The following is a 20557-nucleotide window of genomic DNA, read 5'->3' as shown; positions in this document are numbered from 1 at the left end:
TAAACAGTGAACCTTGATACGCATTATCATGCAGTAATTTAATTTTTCTCTTTAATGTTAAGTTTTGATCTGTAGCATTAACAATTATTATTTCTCTAATTCATAGCTGTTTTTTTTTTTTTTTTGCGGTACGCGGGCCCCTCACTGTCGTGGCCTCTCCCGTTGCGGAGCACAGGCTCCGGACGCGCAGGCTCAGCGGCCGTGGCTCAGCGGCCATGGCTCACGGACCCAGCCGCTCCGCGGCATGTGGGATCCTCCCGGACCGGGGCACGAACCAGCGTCCCCTGCATTAGCAGGCGGACTCTCAACCACTGCGCCACCAGGGAAGCCCTCATAGCTGTTTTAAATTGTATTTTGGCTTTAAGTAGAATGCATTCATCCTACAAACACGTATAATATAAGGGCACATTATGTACCAGACAGTAGGGTTACAGGAATGAATAAAAAGAGGCACACACCAATAACCTTTGCAATCGTGAGCGAGTGGTTTTATTGTGCATATACACGTACAGATAACAATCCCATAAGGGTTACATATTATTCTTTAGACAGAAGCCAAGGGGTAAACTGTATGTTGAGTAAATAATTCAAAATGGAAGCATCATGGTTTCTCCTTGTGATTTTCTATCACCCTTTATTCCTCTTTTACTTTTCAAGTGACAGAAGAGTCTCTATTTCTGACCAGGCATTTGCTAGCTTCACCAGTCCTGTCTAGTTTCAAACTTCTCTAGTTTTTGTTTTCCATCTTCTGGTTTTAGTAATGATTCTCTTTTTCAAACACAAAAGGTTCACATAGATTATATACTCAGTACCTTTCATCATTAAGCATGGCATTTTACACACAGTAGGCCCTCAAATCTCTGGGTGCTTATAAATATGATTTCTGCATCATCTATTTGATTTTCTAACTCTATAGCTAAGGTTACAAGATAGTTTTCTGTTTTAGTATATAGAAAGGGGAATGCAATAAAAGATGAAAAATAAAGCCATTTGCTAATAGAAGGATTTAAAAAAAATCTATCCACAGGCAAAGAGAAGGTTCTTAAGTATTGTGTTTTGGGCAGTATACTGAGTCTTATTTGTGTGTTAGGGACATTTAGAAACAAAAATATTTTAAATCGTAAAGAGTTTTAAATGCAGAATATAATGAAAGGCCTATTCTTTTTTCAGCCTTCTATTGTTAACGTGCCTGAAGAGCCATGAATCAGAAATTTACGATGTCAGTTTGGTATAAAAATTCCTTTCCCTTCCTTTTTTCCCTCTCTTTTATTAGCTATAAACATTCAGATGAAAACCACCTAACTTGTGATGGACCCCCTATGGAAATTCCTGGAGAATATACAGATAAGTTGAATGTAACCTACACTTACTCTGTGAAATTTGAAGTAAGTATTCCATGCCATCATCTTATTTTTTTCCCAAATCAAGTATATAAATATCATATATTTCATTAGTATTAAAACCTTAATTTGTGTCAATTTAAAGTTGTGTAACACAGCTTAGGAGCCCAAGAAAGTAGGTAAGTTCTTTATGTTAAAACTATTCAAAAGACAATAATTACAGGAATTGCTGTATTCAATCTACTACATTTCAGGTACCTTGCCCAGTACTTTACTTTCTCATACTTCATACTGAGGTTTGAATGAGGTACATGGGTAACCAGAGGGGTGCAGTGAGACCTTCAAGGAAGAATATCTTGTGGAAGAGACACAATCTATCTATTGTAGTGAAAAGGGATGACATATTGGACATTTGGACTGACCTACAGTTCAAATTGGGGCTTGGCCACTTACTAAGCTGCATGAGCATAGGCAAGTCATGTGATCTCTGAGGCTTGAGTTCTTCTCATGTCATTTCATCCTCATTTTAAGAATATATAAAGCCCTTAGCATGACACAGAGTAGGTCCTCAACATATAACATTCATTATTATTTGTACATCTGGAATTTTTCCTTTTTTAAATAGCTATTTTTATAAAGATGGTATGTATTTTTGGTAAATAGATAGCTAGGTAGATAGATTGACTGTTAACATTCTGGTGAACAATGTATCAGCTCTTCGAAGCGTTTTCCAAAGAGTTTTCTGTAAACTAGTTCTTTCATATTTTATTTATTTTAGCTTGGTATTTTAAAAGGTGTTATGTGAAAAAGGGATCTATGATGAGGTTACTTTGGATAATGCTAGCTTAAACAACGTTAAAACAATGGCTTTATGAGTATCCAGTATGTTAAAAAGCATTGTGAATTTTCAAAAGATGATTGTAATATGCAGCATTTCATAGACCATGGCAAGAACTCATGGGGATATAATTTTCTGTTGAATATTTAAGGAAAACACTGCATGTGGTGCTAAAATGTGTACATCTTTGTACAAATGGGATATTACATGTGCTATTTTCACTTAATGTGTATGTCATGGACATCTTTCCAGGTCAATAAATATAGAGTCACAGCCTTCTTTTTATTGACTACATAGTATATTTAACATACAGGCTGTAATTGACTTATTTAGTGCTATATTGATAAAAACAACCCAAATGTCTAATTTTTAATTATTATAAACAATGTTTTAATGAGCATCCTTACTTTTTTTTGTTTTGTTTTGTTTTTGTTTTTGCTTTGCGGTACGCGGGCCTCTCACCGCTGCGGCCTCTCCCGCTGTGGAGCACAGGCTCCGGACGCGCAGGCCCAGCGGCCATGGCTCACGGGTCCAGCCACTCCGCGGCACGTGGGATCCTCCTGGACCGGGGCACGAACCCGCATCGCCTGCATCGGCAGGCGGACTCTCAACCACTGCGCCACCAGGGAAGCCCATCCTTACTTTTTTATTTGTCTGATTATCTCCTAGACTAAAATTCCTAGAAGTAGGATTATTTAGGTAACAGGGTGTGCACATTTTGATAATACCTTACCAAATTCTTTTGCAGAAAAGTTGCTAGGCCTGAAGATCTGCTGTTTCCTCACACACTCAGCAATACTAGATTTTTGTCAGTTTTAAAAATCTTGCTTCAGAATTTTAATTCTGTGAGTATAACAAAGGGAGGTAGATTCATACTAGGCACACTCCTAAGGATCCAATATATAAACCAGAACACCAATTTTGTAATTTATGCGAAGGAATATAAATGTCTAGTGGACCACACCATTCATGTCAGCTGGTTAGCCCATCTGCTTATAATAAAGATATATGAGAAAGCAAATATAAATAGAATAGAATAAATAGAAAGTTTCTTGGTGAGTATAGGACCCCAGAGCAAAAGTAAGAGAGTATTAAAAGATGATATTCAGGTGCACTAGTGCTATGCTTGCCCATGGACCAGATACCTGGCTCATATTCATGGGTCAGGTACTCTTAGCCTTGGACAGTATTAGAGGTGCTTCTCCAGAAGATGAACTTTGGAGCTTTCCTTTCATAGGGAAAACTTTTTATGACTATGTAGATATATGCATTTCTCTTTATAGTTTTTAAAGGTTATACATCATATTTTTGATTCAGCTTTCATTATACTTGATTTTATATAAGGCTTATTTCTTATGGCTTTAGATTTGATTTCCTGAGACAAAACCCTAATCACCTTATTTGGGATTAGGTCTCAAATCTCTTTGAACACTTACAAATTGTGCTTGGTTTGTGTCATTTCTATAGATGGCCTGACAGCCATTATAACACGATTCTTCCTAATCTCATTCTGAAAGCAATTCCAGTTTGGGGATGCCTTGCTTTTGTCCCTATGTATCACCTATAAAATGTTATCTCCATTTTATAAATGAGGATCCTGAAGCCCAGTGAGCTGAAGTAATTTTCTCTGGATCGTAGCTAGCAGGAGGTGGAAGTGATATTCAAACTCAGGTCTGTTTGGCCCCAAACTCATAGTTTTTCCACTATTCCATTCTGGCTTTCTATATTAAAGGTCTATTATATTTTCTGCCTACAGAGTTACTGTAAAGAAAATGAGAAACGTTTATGTTAGAAATGTGTGTGTGTGTACTTTGAATCATCCAGCTAGAGGTCAGGCTTACTTGATCCTACATCCTGCAGTTTACCCACAGTACAATTGGTGAAAACAGGCAATTTACTAGTCCAATAAGTATAGTCCAGTCTTCTAATCTCTGGATGAAACACAGAAGTGTAATCTGGGGAAAGGAATGAAATACACCCTGAAGAAATTAAAATAACCTTTCCCCAGTGATTGAGAATAGTATTCCAAGTCTAAGCTATTATCAGAAGTTGATTGAAGAGCTGAAACCCTTATACATTTTTATCACTTATCAGTTGGCTATTAAAATTTTAAGTATAGGATGGTAACTAGACTTATGGTGGTGATCATTTTGAAATGTATAGAAATATTGAATCACTATGTTGTGTAACAAGAACTAACATAGAGTTGTGGGTCAATTATACTTCAAAAACAAACAAACAAACTCATAGAAAAAGAGATCAGATTTGTGGTGACCAGAGGCAGGGGATGGGGGGAGGGGGGAATCACATGACGGTGGTCAAAAGGTACTAGGGATGTAATGTACTCCATGGTAAATATAATTAACAATGTACGTTATATATGAAAGTTGTTGGGAGTAGATCCTAAGAGTTCTGATCACAAGGAAAACATATATTTTTTTTTCTTTAATTTTGTATCTACAGCATATGAGATGATGGATGTTCACTAAACCTATTGTGGTCGTCATTTCATGATGTATGTAAGTCAAATCATTATGCTGTACACCTTAAACTTATACAGTGATGTATGTCAATTATATCTCAATTAAACTGGAAGAGAAAAATAACAAAATAAAAAAAATTTAAGTGTAGGAATGCTTCTGTTTACAGTAAAAGCCAAGGGAAGGCACATCTAAATTGAAGTTTAGATTCATGCCAGGAGCCTGCATGGTATGGTGTTAGTGGTCTGCCTGCCTGTCAGGAAGTAACTGTGGCAGTCAAAAGAGCTGAAGTGCAAGTTCAGATGCAGCTATACCAAATGGGGGTTTTGGGGAATTGCCTTATTTGAGGTTAGGTCTCAACTCCTTGTTCTTTAAGTTTCCTTAATCCTGGGAGGTATTCCAGAAGAGGAGTTTTTCCTTTCCCATTGAAACTCATTTAGGGTGCTTAGAAGGCTCTTGGCTTCCAGACGTGGTACAGTGGAAAGAACCAGACACACCCAAGGTTTGAATCCTGGTTTTGACCTTTCCTAGCTGTGTGAACTTCGGTAGGTTACACCGAGTCTATATTTCCTGATCTGTAAAATGGGGCTAAAATAGTTACCTCACGTGACTGCTGTCAGAGATAAGTGAGCTAACATATAAAATATTTAGCTAGCCCGTAGTAGACACACAATGTTTCCTATCCCTTCTCTCAGATACAGGAGCACCTGATTTACTAATGTTTTATACAAGAGTAGCTCATGTATGCAGAGTGCACTTACACAGTGAGAACGCACCAAGCCACAATATTCTTTTTTTTTTCTCTTTAATTTCTTTTAACCACAATATTCTTTACCTGAACACCAGAAAGTTGCTGTTATAGTTGTGGGGAGGGCTCCAGGAAGAGTGGTGATGGATATCTCTGATGGTGCTGTTTCTTTATTTTCTGTCTTGGGTTTGGGTTGAATTTTTTTTTTTTTTTTTTACCCAGTGATAATCGTACACGTCAACATTTCTCAAAGTGCATTCCCAAGAATACTAGTCAAATAAGTTTGGAAAATGCTACTTTCTACCGTCTCCTTTCTTAGCTTCACAAAGCACATTAATGTTTAAAAGTCTCCTAATAAAGAAACCTTTGACTGAGTCTAACTCAGCATTTTATAATTGTCTTTGACTATGGAGTACCATTCTGGAGTACCATTTATATCCCGCTGCAGATTCCACATTGTGTACCCTAGGTGTACATGGTTGTTGTGTCTCATAGTAGTTTACAAAATCCTATTGAACTAGAAATTTTTATTTTTAATTTTTTTAAATTAGAAAAATTTTTATTGAAGCATAGTTGATTTACAATATCGTGTAAGTTTCAGGTGTACAGCACAGTGATTCAGTTATACATATATATATATATATATTCTTTTTTAGATTCTTTTCCCTTATAGATTCTTTTCCCTTACTGCTTGATGGTGAGTATAGTTCCCTGTGCTATACAGTAGGTCCTTGTCAGTTATCTATTAAAAAGAAGAAAAAAAAAAAGAACCTTCAGAAGGAACCATCCCTTGCCAACTCCTGGATTTTGGACGTCTAGCTTCTAGAACTGTGAGAGAATAAACTTCTGTTGTTTTAAGTAAAAAAAAAAAATTATAGTAGTTATTCATGTTCATTGTAGAAAATATAGAAAAATCACAAAATGTGAATAAAAGTCATTTAGAATACCACCACGTGCTGAGAACTACCATGAAAATTTTTGTGTATGTAATTAAGAGTGATAATTCGAAATCAGACAGCTGGGTGCAGGTTTTTTTCCTCTAGTTGCGGCAAGCGGGGGCTACTCTTCTTTGCAGTGTGCGGGCTTCTCACTGCGGTGGCTTCTCTTGTTGCGGAGCACAGGCTCTAGGTGCACGGGCTTCAGTAGTTGTGGCACGTGGGCTCAGTCGTTGTGGCTCACGGGCTCTAGAGCGCAGGCTCAGTAGTTGTGGCACACGGGCTTAGTTGCTCCACTGCATGTGGGATCTTCCCTGAGCAGAGCTCGAACCCGTATCCCCTGCACTGGCAAGCGGATTCTTAACCATGGTGCCACCAGGGAAGCCCGTATATAGTGTCTGTATAGCATTTTTTTTGATAAAGAAATATCTTACATTCTTCTTTCTTGAACTAAGTCTTTGAAATCTGGTGTGTGTTTTACACTTAGAGCTGATCTCACTTAGGACCGACCACGTTTCAAGTGCTGAATAGCCACGTGTGGCTAGCTGCTGCCATCTTGGCAAAGATCTAGACCTCCACATTTTCAGGGACTGTCCCCTTTGGTCTGTGCTTCTACTTGTTTTTCACCTTTTGTTGCTTCTCACTCTCAATACAGAAAATCCCACCAGGTCCTGTGACATGGATTGATCCCAGGCACCTGGCTGGGTGAACTACAGTCTCTCACCCTCCTGCAGACTGCAGAAGCCTTCCACAAAGACAGTCTCGGGCTAGGGGAGGGGTAGGTGTGATCCTGACACAGGGATGGGGCGGGGCTGGGGGGCCTGGCTGGAGAAGCTGAACACGTCAAACGACTTACAGATGTCAGTGCCATATAGCAGCAATGGCGCCTGAGCCACCTGGGTTGCGATCTCCATCCTCCTGTGCCGCCTCTCCCACCTTAGTGCAGCCACCTGCAAACTGCTGTTAGGATGCAGAGCTTGTGGTCATCGGCCGAGTTGTTGGCCTGAGCCCCTGGTCAGGCAGCTACTGGCCACGGAAAGGTTCAGAGGCAAATATAGCAATTTTTAGTTATAAAATTTTGTCTTTTTGCTTTTTAATTGAACATCTTATGTACTTTATGTTTTCAGAAAATAATACATGTTCCCAAGTGGGTACAAAGTTTGGTGTTTATATAACAATTTTGTTCAGAAGTTATTGAAGGATGGGACCATAAAGATTAACATTTGAGTGAAGACCTTTTATTCATCCATTTATATAACAAATATTTATTGAGGGCCTATTATGTGCCTAGCATGGGAATTTTTATAAAGTACCTAGTTTAACTGTTATTCACAATAGTCCTCTGAAGGCAGGTACTATTTTAAATCTCCATTTTATAGACTATAGAACTGAGACTCATAGAGATAAAGTTACTTGCCCAAGGTCACAAATGTAAAGGATTATAAGTCTAGATTAGCTTGACTACAGAATCCAGGCTTCTGACACAGTCTCTTTAATACATCGTGTGAGATTAGAATGGGAAGGAGTTATGGTGGGTGAATTGACCAAGAAGACTTTATAAGAGAGAGGCCTTTAGCTAGTCCTTGAAGGATGCTGAGGATAATTTGGATAGAAGGGGTAGAAGTGTGCAAGGCATTCTGGGAAGGCCTATAAACTGAGTTAAAAGACCTGGCATTTAGGAATCTGGAGAGGAGCTTTAGGAAGGGCTTTTCAGGTAAGAATGTACATGGTGTATGTGGGGAACAGTGAATAGACTTGTCTGATTGAAACAAAACTTTTTTCATTTGTTTGTTCATTCAGCAACAGGCAGTAAATGCACTCCACGTGCCAGGTGTTAAGCCCTGGGGTATATAAAGGCCAAAAAGATTCAGTCTAGTACCCCAGACTTTAGTTGTTTATATAGTATTGGTAGAAAGGTTAGAAAGATAGGTTTGGGCCAGATTTTGAATGGCTAAAGTATTTCTATTCACCATATTTTACTTTAGAAACTTACTGTTTTTATACCACCAACCAAAGATGTTTTGGTTTCACTCTAATCACATTAATTTTAGCTGTGTATCTACGTATGTGAGTTATATAAGCTTTAGTCGTGGGCTAGCTTGGGACCCTAGCCACATACATAGTTGTGTTTTTTTTCAAAATGCATTCCTGATTTTCAGGCACCATAGACCAATAACTGAATTGAGAATCAGAGAATTTTGGTGCTGGTTTGCTTCAAACTCATACTGTGACCTTGAGCAAGTTCATTTTCCTTTCTGGACTTCAGTTTCTGCATAGTGAAGTGAGGGAATGGAGCTGGATCAGTAGTTCTCAACCCTATCAGACCGATGTCCTCTTTTAATAACAAATGTTTTATCATTCTCCCTTTACTATTGTAAAATTATATTAATAGATACTAGATAATTAAACCTGACTTACACATAGTTTCAATAGGCATCCATATAGCACCCTAACTATAATATAAAGGAGAAATAAAGATAAATTAGTTTTTAATAAAATAATGTATGTTTCAGTATATATTGCAGTCATTGTCAGATGCATGCACCTATGTGTATAGTCATTGTAAACATGACATCTACGAATGCATATGGCTATGAGAATATTGTACATTGATGGCTCAAATATCACATCTTTCTAAAGGATGCCATGATTTTCTCAAATGTTGATCAATTTTGGTGAAGTTTCAAGCCAAACATAGTACCATTTTCCCTCAATTTACATGGTAGTTGCATTGCTGGGGGAAAAATCAATGTATATTAAAACTATGTAAAAATACTTTATCTGTAAAATGAAGTTAGAATCTAGGCGCAGATAATCATAAGCAGTTTTTCACTCACATGAATGTTGGATGGGGCTTTTAGAAGTTCTTCTCAATTCTTTGTGTGGGTCTCCTGGTGCCAAGCAGGACGTCTGGCCTTCTATTCAATACTATGCTGCTAAATACCAGTAGCATCCCCACACCTTTTCATTATGCCCCCTAGAGGGTGCTGCTCCCCCTGTTGAAAACAGCTAGACTAAAAGAAGCTGTAGTTACCCGCCAGCTTGATTCTTTGATTCCCTGCCTGTATTTTTACCGAGTGAAACCCATCATGTGCTGTGTCCTGAATCAAGAATTCTCGTCTATATTTCTACATTTGCTTCTTGTGACTTCATTATAAATAGCATTAAAGACCTGCTTACCTTGTATGCATTTATGACAACTGCTATGTCTTATAAAAGATTTTGAAACTCTGGGATGTAGAATACTTCATTAATATTAAATGGATTAAAAAAATGGGTTCCACCATTTAGTTATCTTTTTGCATTTGTCATTTTGTCTCAAATGTACCTTAGGATTTTTTTTTTTTTTTTTTGAGGTATGCGGGCCTCTCACTGTTGGGGCCTCTCCGTCTCCGGGGCACAGGCTCCGGACGTGCAGGCTCAGCTGCCATGGTTCAGGGGCCATGACTCATGGGCCCAGCCGCTCCGCAGCATGTGGGATCTTCCCGGACTTGGGCACGAACCCGTGTCCCCTGCATCGGCAGGCGGACTCTCAACCACTGCGCCACCAGGGAAGCTCGTACCTTAGGATTTTAAAACGATTTATTTTCTTATGGAGGAGTAGTATGTGTTGTGGACTGTTATTTCCAGCAGGTGGCAATGTTTGGTGCAAAAACTACTTGATTTAACAACTGCAGATTTTCTAGGCTCTCTTTGTATTTAAAAGCCAAACTTCATAGTGCATATTTGAAAGTTTCTCTCATTTTTTTTACATTTTATTTTTTCTTCCAGTTTTATTGAGATATAATAGATACACAGCACTGTATGAGTTTAAGGTGTACAGCGTAATGATTTGACTTATGTCATGAAATGATGACCACAGTAAGTTTAGTGAACATCCATCATCTCATATAGACGCAAAATTAAAGAAATAACAAAACAATGCTTTTTCCTTGTGATGAGAACTCTTGGGATTTACTCTCTTTAACAGCTTTCATATATAACATACAGCAGTGTCAATTCTATTGATCATGTTGTACATTACATTCCTAGTACTTATTTATCTTATACCTGCAAGTTTGTACCTTTTGACTGCCTTCACGTAATTCTCCCTCTCTCCGTTCTCCGCCTCTGGTAACCATAAATCTGATCTCTTTTTCTATGGGTTTATTTGTTTGTTTTTGAAGTATAATTGATCTACAACACTATGTTAGTTCCTGTTACACAACATAGTGATCCAATATTTCTATCCATTTTAAAATGATCACCATGATAAGTCTAGTTACCATCTGTCACCATACAAAGGTATTACATAATCATTGACTATGTTACTCACCCTGTACATTTCATACTCGTGATTCATTTATTTTGCAACTGGAAGTTTGTGCCTCTTAATTTCCCTCACTTATTTCACTCCTTTTTATTTATTTTATTTTTTGGCTGCGTTGGGTCTTTGTTGCTGTGTGCGGGCTTTCTCTAGTTGCGGCGAGCGGGGGCTACTCTTTATTGTGGTGCTCGGGCTTCTCATTGCGGTGGCTTCTCTTGTTGCGGAGCATGGGCTCTAGGTGCGTGGGCTTCAGTAGTTGTGGCACGTGGGCTCAGTAGTTGTGGTACATGGGCTCAGCTGCTCCACGGCCTGTGGGATCTTCCCGGACCAGGGCTTGAACCCATGTCCCCTGCATTGACAGGTGGATTCTTTTTTTTTTAATTTTTAAATTTTATTAAACATATATATTTTTAAATTTTATTTTATTTATTTATTTATTATTTTGGCTGTGTTGGGTCTTCGTTGCTCCGTGTGGGCTTTCTCTGGTTGGCGGTGAGTGGGGGCTACTCTTCGTTGTGGTGTGCAGGCTTCTCATTGCGGTGGCTTCTCTCGTTGTGGAGCACAGGCTCTAGGCGCGCGAGCTTCATTAGTTGTGGCTTCTGGGCTCTAGAATGCAGGCTCAGTAGTTGTGGTGCACGGGCTTAGTTGCTTCGCAGCATGTGGGATCTTCCCGGACCAGGGCTCGAACCGTGTCCCCTGAATTGGCAGGCGGATTGTTAACTACTGTGCCACCAGGGAAGCCCCTTCACTCCTTTTTAAAAGGCTTAATATGAGTTTACTTGCTTAAGGTGATGGACAGTCTGGTGAAGAGATGCATGCAATTCAAATTTTGAAAAGTTAAGTCACATTTTAGTATAGGAACAATATTTTAATAAAATGGCTAAGATGAATCCTTTCATACAATGAGTATTTATCCCTGGATTTGTCAGTTCTATAAATTCAGAGTTTCTTATAGGTTTAAAAAAATAGTTTATTTCAAAACAATTTCATACTACAGAAAAATTGCTAGAATAACACAAAGAACTCCCGTAGTTCTGTTAACCAGACATCCCAATTGTTAACATTTTACTTCATTTGCTCCATTGTTCACTCTTCTTTGTGTGTGTCCATTATCATTAGTCTTTCTGTGAATCTTTTGAGAGCTAGATGTTGTCTCATTACCCCTATACCCTCCAGAGTATCTTTCCCTAAAACAAGGTCACCCTCCTACATAACTAGCATACAACCGTGCAAACCAGGAATCAATATTGGCATTACATTACCATCTGATTCACATGCATCCATTCAGATTTCACCAGCTGGCCAACAATGTCACTTTTCTCCTTTCTGGTTCACTATCCTATCCAGGATTACATGTTATGTTTAGTTTTTGATCTCCTCCAAACTGGGCCAGTTCTTTAGTCTTTCCTTGTGTTTCATATTCTTGAAATTTTTTTAAAAAAATTATTCATTTTTTATTTATTTATTTTTGGCTGTGTTGGATCTTCATTGCTGTGTGTGGGCTTTCTCTAGTTGTGGCGAAAGGAGGCTACTCATCGTTGCGGTGTGCGGGCTTCTCATTGTGGTGGCTTCTCTTGTTGCGGAGCATGGGCTCTAGGCGCACAGGCTTCAGTAGTTGTGGCACGAAGGCTCAGTAGTTGTGGCTCAAGTGCTCTAGAGCACAGGCTTCAGTAGTTGTGGCACGTGGACTCAGTAGTTGTGGCTCACGGGCTCTAGAGCGTAGGCTCAGTAGTGTGGTGCACGGGCTTAGTTGCTCCACGGCATGTGGGATCTTCCCGGACCAGGGCTCGAACTCGTGTCCCCTGCATTGGCAGGCAGATTCTTAACCACTGCGCCACCAGGGAAGTCCCTCTTAAAATTTTTGAAGAGTACAGACCTTACAGTCTGTAGGATGACCATCAACCTGCGTCTGTCTGATGGTTCTTCATGACCAGGCTCAGGCCATGGATTCTCGACAGGAAGACCACAAAAGTGATAGCTCACATCAGTAGACACATAATGTCAACCTGACCTTTCATGGATAATGTTAACCATGATCACCAGGTCATCAGGTGTCAACTAAAATCCATTGTTCAATTAAAACCCATCATTTCAGTTTTTTTTTAAAGCAGTGTATATTGGCTTGCTTCATACCCACCCCCAAACTTCAGAAAAAACACTTAAAGATACCTAATTTTAAATAATAAGTCATTTCAAACATAACTTGGTAAACTTGTACCAGTGTTTTCCTTTTGCTAAGAGCATGCCATTAATTTAAGGGGTAATAATACTGCATTAATGGTTTAAATGTTTACTGGGGATTATCACTTAAGATCATTTATTGGGGATATTTTATAAGAAAGCTATTGAAAGGTTGAGTTTGACTGCACACCAGCAGAAACAGCTGGTGATTATATTTTCTTGTGTTTTGTTCTGTACTGAGCACTACAATATTAAAACAACTTTTATAAATTCATTGCTAAAATATTTCAAAATGCTTAACATACAAAAATGTAAAATATTAAAATATTCTATAAGAAATAATGACTGAAATTGAATACTGTTTTCTAATTAAACAAAATACCCTAATAATAAACCTATTTGCAGGAGGTGGATTTTGTGTGTTGCAGTGATGCAAGTTGTCTTTTAGTTCAAATGTTGAGTTCAATTTAAATAATAATATTGATAATACTTGTATGTGGTGAAGACTGCAAACCATATAGAAAATGTATAAGTAAAATTCGCCCTTCCTTTAGTACCCTCCCCCCAATTTCTAGTCTCTCGCTCCAAAAGTATAACCATTATTTTTTCTTCCAGAAAAATGTCTGCATCTACAAAATATGAATATAATTTTGTGGGGGGAATGGAATCTTGCTGTACATAACTTGTCCTACCATATACTTTTCACCTTTCTTTTTTCGCTTAATGCTATTTCATAGACATATTGTCACCTATAGATGCACATCATACCTTTTAATGGTTACGTAGTATTCCTTAGCATGGATTACCACAGTTTATTTATTCCCATTCTGATGGGAATTTTTGGTTGTTTCTACGTTTTTAAATTTACAAACAAAACTACAGTGACATTACGTATACCTTTGTAAGCATGGTATGAAGTTGCAGTTAAGACGAAAATGTGGTCTGGACAAAAGGAAATGAAGTATGGGGTGGATTTAGGGTTACAGAAAAATAGTAGCGAAAAGGTGCTATATCTGGTGAACAGCAGTAAGCTAAAATTATTTTCTAGTCCCTTTTGATTCCATGAAGTTAGCAGTAAAGAAATAGAGAAAGTACAGGCAAAATAACTTTCTGTCTGTTTTAGGATTATAACCAGTAAAAAGTCAGTTAAAGTTTGGTCATGTGATTTTGTATTTTTGTTTTTAGGAAAGCAAACATATCAAGTGGGGTTCTAGATGGGATTATATTTTGGAGTCCATGTCTCATACCAGCAGCATTCCGTGGTTTAGGTAAGCACTTTATGAAATAAAGAATAAGTAGCTTCCCGGTAGGAAATGTATACAAACACACACACACATACATACATATATGTATTTTAAAAATTATTTTGTCACCAGAGATGATCTTTTTTTCCTTTTAGTTTTGTTGAGATATAATTGACATACGGTACTGTATGAGTTTAAAGTACTGTATGATTTGACTTACATTGATGACCACAGTAAGTTTAGTGAACATCTATCATCTCCTATAGATACAAAATTAAAGAAATAGAAAAAGATTTTTTCCTCATGATGAAAACTCCGAGTATTTACTGTTTAACAACTTTCATACATAACGTACAACAGTGTTAATTATATTAACCATGTTGTACATTATATCCCTAGTACTTCATCTTATAACTGCAAGTTTGTACCTTTTGACCACCTTCATCCAGTTCCCCCTCCCCCCACCCCCGTCCAAGATGATCTTGAGTGACATTTTTTCTTCTCTGTGGCTAAGTTCCCTTCTCCTTCCTCTCCCCCACCTCTCCACATATGCAAAGAGAAAGAAAAAAGGAAAATCTGTTTTAAATATACTAATGTTTATGCTGGGGGGAAGGAGAAGGCTGAGATGTCCTAGAGATAAGATGTCTGCACGTAAAGAGTAGTCCATGCTGGGAAGTAGGCAGGATAGGGCTGTGGCTGTGGACACTGTGCAAAAGATGGAATGAAAACAGGAGAGACGCTTTCATTTGTGGGGTCAAAGTCTGAGCAAACTAGAGTGTAAGAGAGAGCAGTAACCAGCTGGGGTGGAGGAAAGTCAGGATGTCATGAAAGACTGGGAAGAGAGCAGAGAAAGATGAAAAGATTGAGAAACCAAAACATTGCAAGTGGTCAAGGCAGGTCATATAGACGAGAGGACTGTGTTGAGATAATGTCTGTGAGTGAAGGTGGATTCATTCTCCACATATTCTTTTTCATCCCTATTAGGGTGCCAATCACTAGGAGAGGCTCTCAGACATGGCGGTGCATAAGGCCAACAGGCTTCTGCTCGCAGGAAGCTTATATTCTAGTGGATTCAGAGTGAAGGGACTTGATTCCTCAGGAGTCTTCAACAGGACAGACCACAGAGTTAGGAGTCCTTCATGACTGTGGAAGGAGTAGTTTCAACATGAAATCGAAGGATGGACCAACTGAGAACGTGATGATTGGGGCTGTCATAAAGCGCTGACAACGAGAGTAGGATCTTCAGTTAGTGACTTAGGAGACTGATCAGAGAAGCCGGCGAGAAATAGGTGAACCTGTGTATGTAGTATTTTTTTCCCGTTATCCTCATATCCTATAATAAACCAGTTTTGGATGGAAGAAGACTGTAAAGGTAAAGATGAAAGTAAGGAAAGGTGTGATTCTATGAGTATGGTCTTCTGAGGTGATGATTTTCCTTATATGCCATTGCCTTTATTTTTAAAAAATTTTATTTTATTGAAGTATAGTTGATTTACTGTGCTATTGCCTTTAAAGTGAGAATGGCACCCCCTTCTCCTCCTGTTTCTATCCTTATTCTTCCTTCTCCTCTACCTCCTTCTCCTCCTCATTATTATTATCATATTGTAGCTTTTCTAGAAAATCTTCTGTTTGGGCAATAGTCCAGGTCCCATTTTGTCACACCACCCAGAACTCTCTTCAGATAAACTTTATTTACTTATTATTTCTTTAAAGATTTACTTATCATTTATTTTATTTATTATTGGCTGCATTGTGTCTTGGTTGTGGTTTTCTCTTCTTTAGTTGTGGTGCATGGGCTCCAGAGTGCGTAGGCTCTGTAGTTTGCGGCACACAGGCTCTCTAGTTGAGGCGCACGAGCTCAGTAGTTGTGGTACGTGGGCTTAGTTGCTCCACGACATGTGGGATCTTAGTTCCCTGACCAGGGATGGAACCCACATCCCCTGCATTGTAAGGTGGATTCTTTACCGCTGGACCACCAGGGAAGTCCCTGGATAAAATTTATTTAAATGCTTTCTTTGAAGGGGTTGTGAAAGCGAAGGGCATCCAGATAGATTGTGGGGCTAATCTCTAGTAGTATTAATGTTTATAATGTAACAATAAATGTACTTTAGTTTCTGTCTCAAGCTAATTTACTTATGACATTTAACAGATATTTTAGACATTATCTTAATGGCATTTTTCTAAAACAGTGCTGGCCTTTTCATAGATTCTGGTGAAACTTTTTTGATGTGTCTGGATTTGTCTGGGCAGTGGGATGGCAGAAGGTCTTGATTTTGATTTGGGCATAGATTTTAAGATTCAGTTTTGGAAACAGTATGTAAGAGATGGTAGGTAAGTGGTCCATGGGGTCTTTACCCTGAAGCTTGATAAAGACTTGATAGAGTTAAAAGCCTTAGTCCATCAGCTAAGAAGTCAGTCAGTCAGTCATCAATTCAACATTGATTCCTGAACTTCCATTCTCAGTTTCATGTTCTGGAACTACGTCTGTGTTCCTGATCTTATTCATTTCCCCTTGTTTCTTTTTGGGAATGTACTCTTACAAAGTTCTAAAATAACCTTAAGAATAGTGTTGCTTCTACTGATTTATTTGTAATGCACATTTGTGATAGAGCTGTTTTTTTTTTTTTTTTTTTTTTTTTTTTTTTTGCGGTACGCAGGCCTCTCACTGTTGTGGCCTCTCCCGCTGCGGAGCACAGGCTCCGGACGCGCAGGCTCAGCGGCCATGGCTCACGGGCCCAGCCGCTCCGTGGCATGTGGGATCTTCCCGGACCAGGGCACGAACCCGCGTCGCCTGCATCGGCAGGCGGACTCTCAACCACTGCGCCACCATGGAAGCCCTGATAGAGTTTTGTTTAAAAAAATAATTATTTATTTGTTTTTGGCTGCGTTGGGTCTTCGTTGCTGTTCGCGGGCTTTCTCTAGTTGCGGCGAGCAGGGGCTACTCTTTGTTGTGGTGCGCAGGCTTCTCATTGAGGTGGCTTCTCTTGTTGCGGAGCACGGGCTCTAGGCACACGGGCGTCAGTAGTTGTGACTCACGGGCTCTAGAGCACAGGCTCAGTAGTTGTGGTGCATGGGCTTAGTTGCTCCGTGGCATGTGGGAATCTTCCCGGACCAGGACTCGAACCCGTGTCTACTGCATTGGCAGGTGGATTCTTAACCACTGCGCCACCAGGGAAGCCCCTTGTGATAGAGCTTTAAGTTCATTTAATATATTGATGTATTCAGCCTTTGATCCACATTTAACCTTAGAAAACTGATCGACATAATGATAATTTGAATGTCTTTCTTTTACGTGTGCACACATTTTCTTTTTAGTATTCAAATAAGAAACTTGAGATTTAACTTCTCTTTTTCCTTCTTTATGTTTTCTAGTATTGTGAATTCCATTGTTATTGCTGTCTTCTTATCTGGAATGGTGGCTATGATCATATTAAGGACTCTCCATAAAGATATTATCAGATATAATTAGATGAGTTTTCCCGTAAGTAAAATTGCACATATTTGATTCAGCAAATATTTGAGTGCCTGCTTTGCCCAGTTCTCAATGTTATATTTCTACTTAGAGTGTAACACCTTGAATACAATGCATTTTGATGTCTAGTAATTTTGCATATTATGCTGAATCGAAGTACAGAGTGTTGTGTTGATTCTTAAAAAGTACAGGTAAGTTTATTAGAGAGTTATTTGCTATCAACTCTTTGGTTATATTCCTTTTCATGTTTCTGACCTTTCAAAATATCATTATTTAAGATTTTCATTAATTTGCAGCATGAGATAAGTATACGAAACACTGCAAAATACTACAATTTAGGGTAAATTTAGTTTTATCAATTTATACTGTTTTGACTCTTGTAATCATTTGTGTATTGATGAACGTTTAATTTCTATAGAATTGGTTGAATCTTTTTTTTAAAATTTATTTATTTATTTTTGGCTGCGTTGGTCTTTGTTGCTGTGCGCGGTCTTCCTCTAGTTGTGGTGAGCGGGGGCTACTCTTTGTTGCAGTGCGCGGGGTTCTCACTGTGGTGGCTTCTCTTGTGAAGCACGGGCTCTAGGCACGCAGGCTTCAGTAGTTGTGGCACACGGGCTTAGTTGCTCCGCAGCATGTGGGATCTTCCCGGACCAGGGATTGAACCCTTGTCCCCTGCATTGACAGGCGGATTCTTAACCACTGCGCCACCAGGAAGTCCCTTGGTTGAATCTTTTATGTATGTTAAATCGTGTTGCTTTCTTCATGAAAATCAAGCCAGTTGTGTCCTTTATATAGTTAACACACTCCCTCCAATGCAAAACTTAAGGTAAGGGAATAGCTCATTTGTATGGCAGGGTCACATACCTGCCAGAGACCTAGTGTAACCAAAATGAGCCATTGGTTTCCAGCTAGTCTGTCTCTAGAGGAAAATTCATTTTTCTCTAACTTTCAGAGCTCTTGTAACTTTCTGTCCTAGTAACTCCCGTGTTTATTAAAGACTTTCTCATATGCAGGAAGATGCCCAGAAGGAATTTGGTTGGAAGCTGGTTCATGGGGATGTATTCAGACCTCCAAGGAGTAGAATGTTGCTGTCAGTTTTCCTGGGTCAAGAGCACAAGTTTTGATTATGACATTTATTACTTTATGTGAGTAATCTCAGATCAATATGTGTCTTCTTCAACATTCTTAGTGAGCTGCTAACATATGTTAAACTTTGATTCATGTGTACAAAAGGACTTTGAAAATTCTACCCTAAAGTTTAAGGAAATGTGTGTTTTATAGTACTTATATTTCTTTCTTCTCAAATTAAGGATATGAGTCTGAATATGTTCCTATATCAAGGAACTTTCATAGCTTCTTCAGTTTTGAGTAATTTATTGTAATGTCCAATACACTTGTTCCTTGCTTTGCAAGGTAGATGCGTTCTTGAAAATCAGCATGTGGGTAGAATCATATTTTAAATGAACTCAGGGAGTTATAATTCAAAGACTAGCATTTTGAAATGCTATGGCAAGCCTGAGTGCTGGTCTTTAAATGTATAAGCGCAATGGCGTCGTTAGTAGGCTTACAGTGGCTGAGGAACTCTGGCTGCCTTCATTTAGCAACTAAAAATGGAGTTTGTCAGTTTTTGATAACCAGAGTGCTGATTTTCACAAACAAAGCTGCTGTAAATAAATGGCTTATTAGCTGTTTCAGATGTCAGTGATAATTTCAAAATTTAGCTCTTAAGGTTATATTTTCCTGAGACCAAGTCTCACTTTGATATTTTCCCCCTTACCTTGAATAAAAGGAAACAGAAGGAAATTTTTGTGGGAAAAATGATTTGCTGTTTATGCAGTGACTACTGGAATAGGGAAGGGGAAGATCTTTTGTTTAATTTTGATTTAAACAGTGAGATTAAAGGCTAAATTGAAAACATATCATTTGCCTTGTATGGAAAATCAGACTTTTTCATTAAGAAAAAATTGTCAAAAAAATTAGCTAAGAGAATAACATCAGAGAATTTCCTTGTATGCTGTTTCATAAAAATATCTTCATAAGGTTGTCTTTATTATAAAGTCCTATGTGCTTTTGAGGCCATTATTGTCACTGGTTTGATATTTCTCTTTTGTGCCTTTAGTTCTGGCTTGCCTTGGTTTCCTTTCCCTTGCCAATCGAGGTGCTTTAATGACCAGTGCTATTCTGTTATGGGTCCTTCTGGGAACCTCTGCTGGATACGTATCTGCTAAGATGTATATGAGTAAGCATTGCAACTGTTATTATTCCAGTAAGTTGGTGTGTTAAATGTAGAAATTAAAAAGCTGTAAAATTAAAAATTCAGAAATTGCATGGGGAATTTTAGCTGACCTAGTGAAATGTAGTTGTGTGTTAGTTACTATAAAGTATTTGTAAAGTGGACTAAATCCAGTTGCTCCAGTAACTCTTCTGTCCTTTACTTCCTCAGCATTTAGAGGTATTAAGTGGAAGACAAATTTTTTGCTGACGGCACTACTGTGTCCTGGGTTAGTATCTCACATTCTCTTTTCTCTATGCAATTGTACCCTTTCTTACACTTTTTTTAAAAATAACTTTATTTATTTATTTATTTTTGGCTGAGTTGGGTCTTCGTTGCTGCACACAGGCTTTCTCTAGTTGTGGTGAGTGGGAGCTACTCTTTGTTGCGGTGCATGGGCTTCTCATTGCGGTGGCTTCTCTTGTTGCAGAGCGTGGGCTCTATGCATGTGGGCTTCAGAAGTTGTGGCACATGGGCTTCAGCAGTTGTGACTTGTGAGCTCTGGAGCGCAGGCTCCATACTTGTGGCGCACAGACTTAGTTGCTCCACAGCATGTGGGATCTTCCTGGACCAGGGCTCGAATCCGTGTCCCCTGCATTGGCAGGCAGATTCTTAACCACTGTGCCACCAGGGAAGCCCCTTTCTTATACTTTATCTTGGAAAAATCATTTTACACGATAATGAAGAGTAGAAAGGAGTTGAATGACCACTGTTTTTTCTGTGGCTGCAGCTTTCTTTTTC

General features: G+C 38.8%; 1 pseudogene across 1 annotated transcript in view; it reads left to right on the top strand.

The window, feature by feature from the left end:
• LOC111164529 (transmembrane 9 superfamily member 2-like) overlaps positions 1–20557 on the top strand; it is a 99239-nt pseudogene that overhangs the window by 32558 nt on the left and 46124 nt on the right. The window contains exons 8-13 of the transcript XR_016391270.1: positions 1274–1385; positions 14014–14096; positions 17445–17553; positions 18558–18689; positions 19664–19783; positions 19988–20045. The product of XR_016391270.1 is annotated as a transmembrane 9 superfamily member 2-like (transcript). The remainder of the gene's footprint in view (positions 1–1273; positions 1386–14013; positions 14097–17444; positions 17554–18557; positions 18690–19663; positions 19784–19987; positions 20046–20557) is intronic.

The sequence above is a fragment of the Delphinapterus leucas genome, chromosome X (genome assembly GCF_059928025.1).
Source record: "Delphinapterus leucas isolate spDelLeu-1000000601 "Yukka" chromosome X, BTC_Dleu_Yukka2, whole genome shotgun sequence".
In the NCBI taxonomy this organism is placed as follows: Eukaryota; Metazoa; Chordata; class Mammalia; order Artiodactyla; family Monodontidae; genus Delphinapterus; species Delphinapterus leucas.
This window is presented reverse-complemented; position numbering and strand designations above follow the sequence as displayed.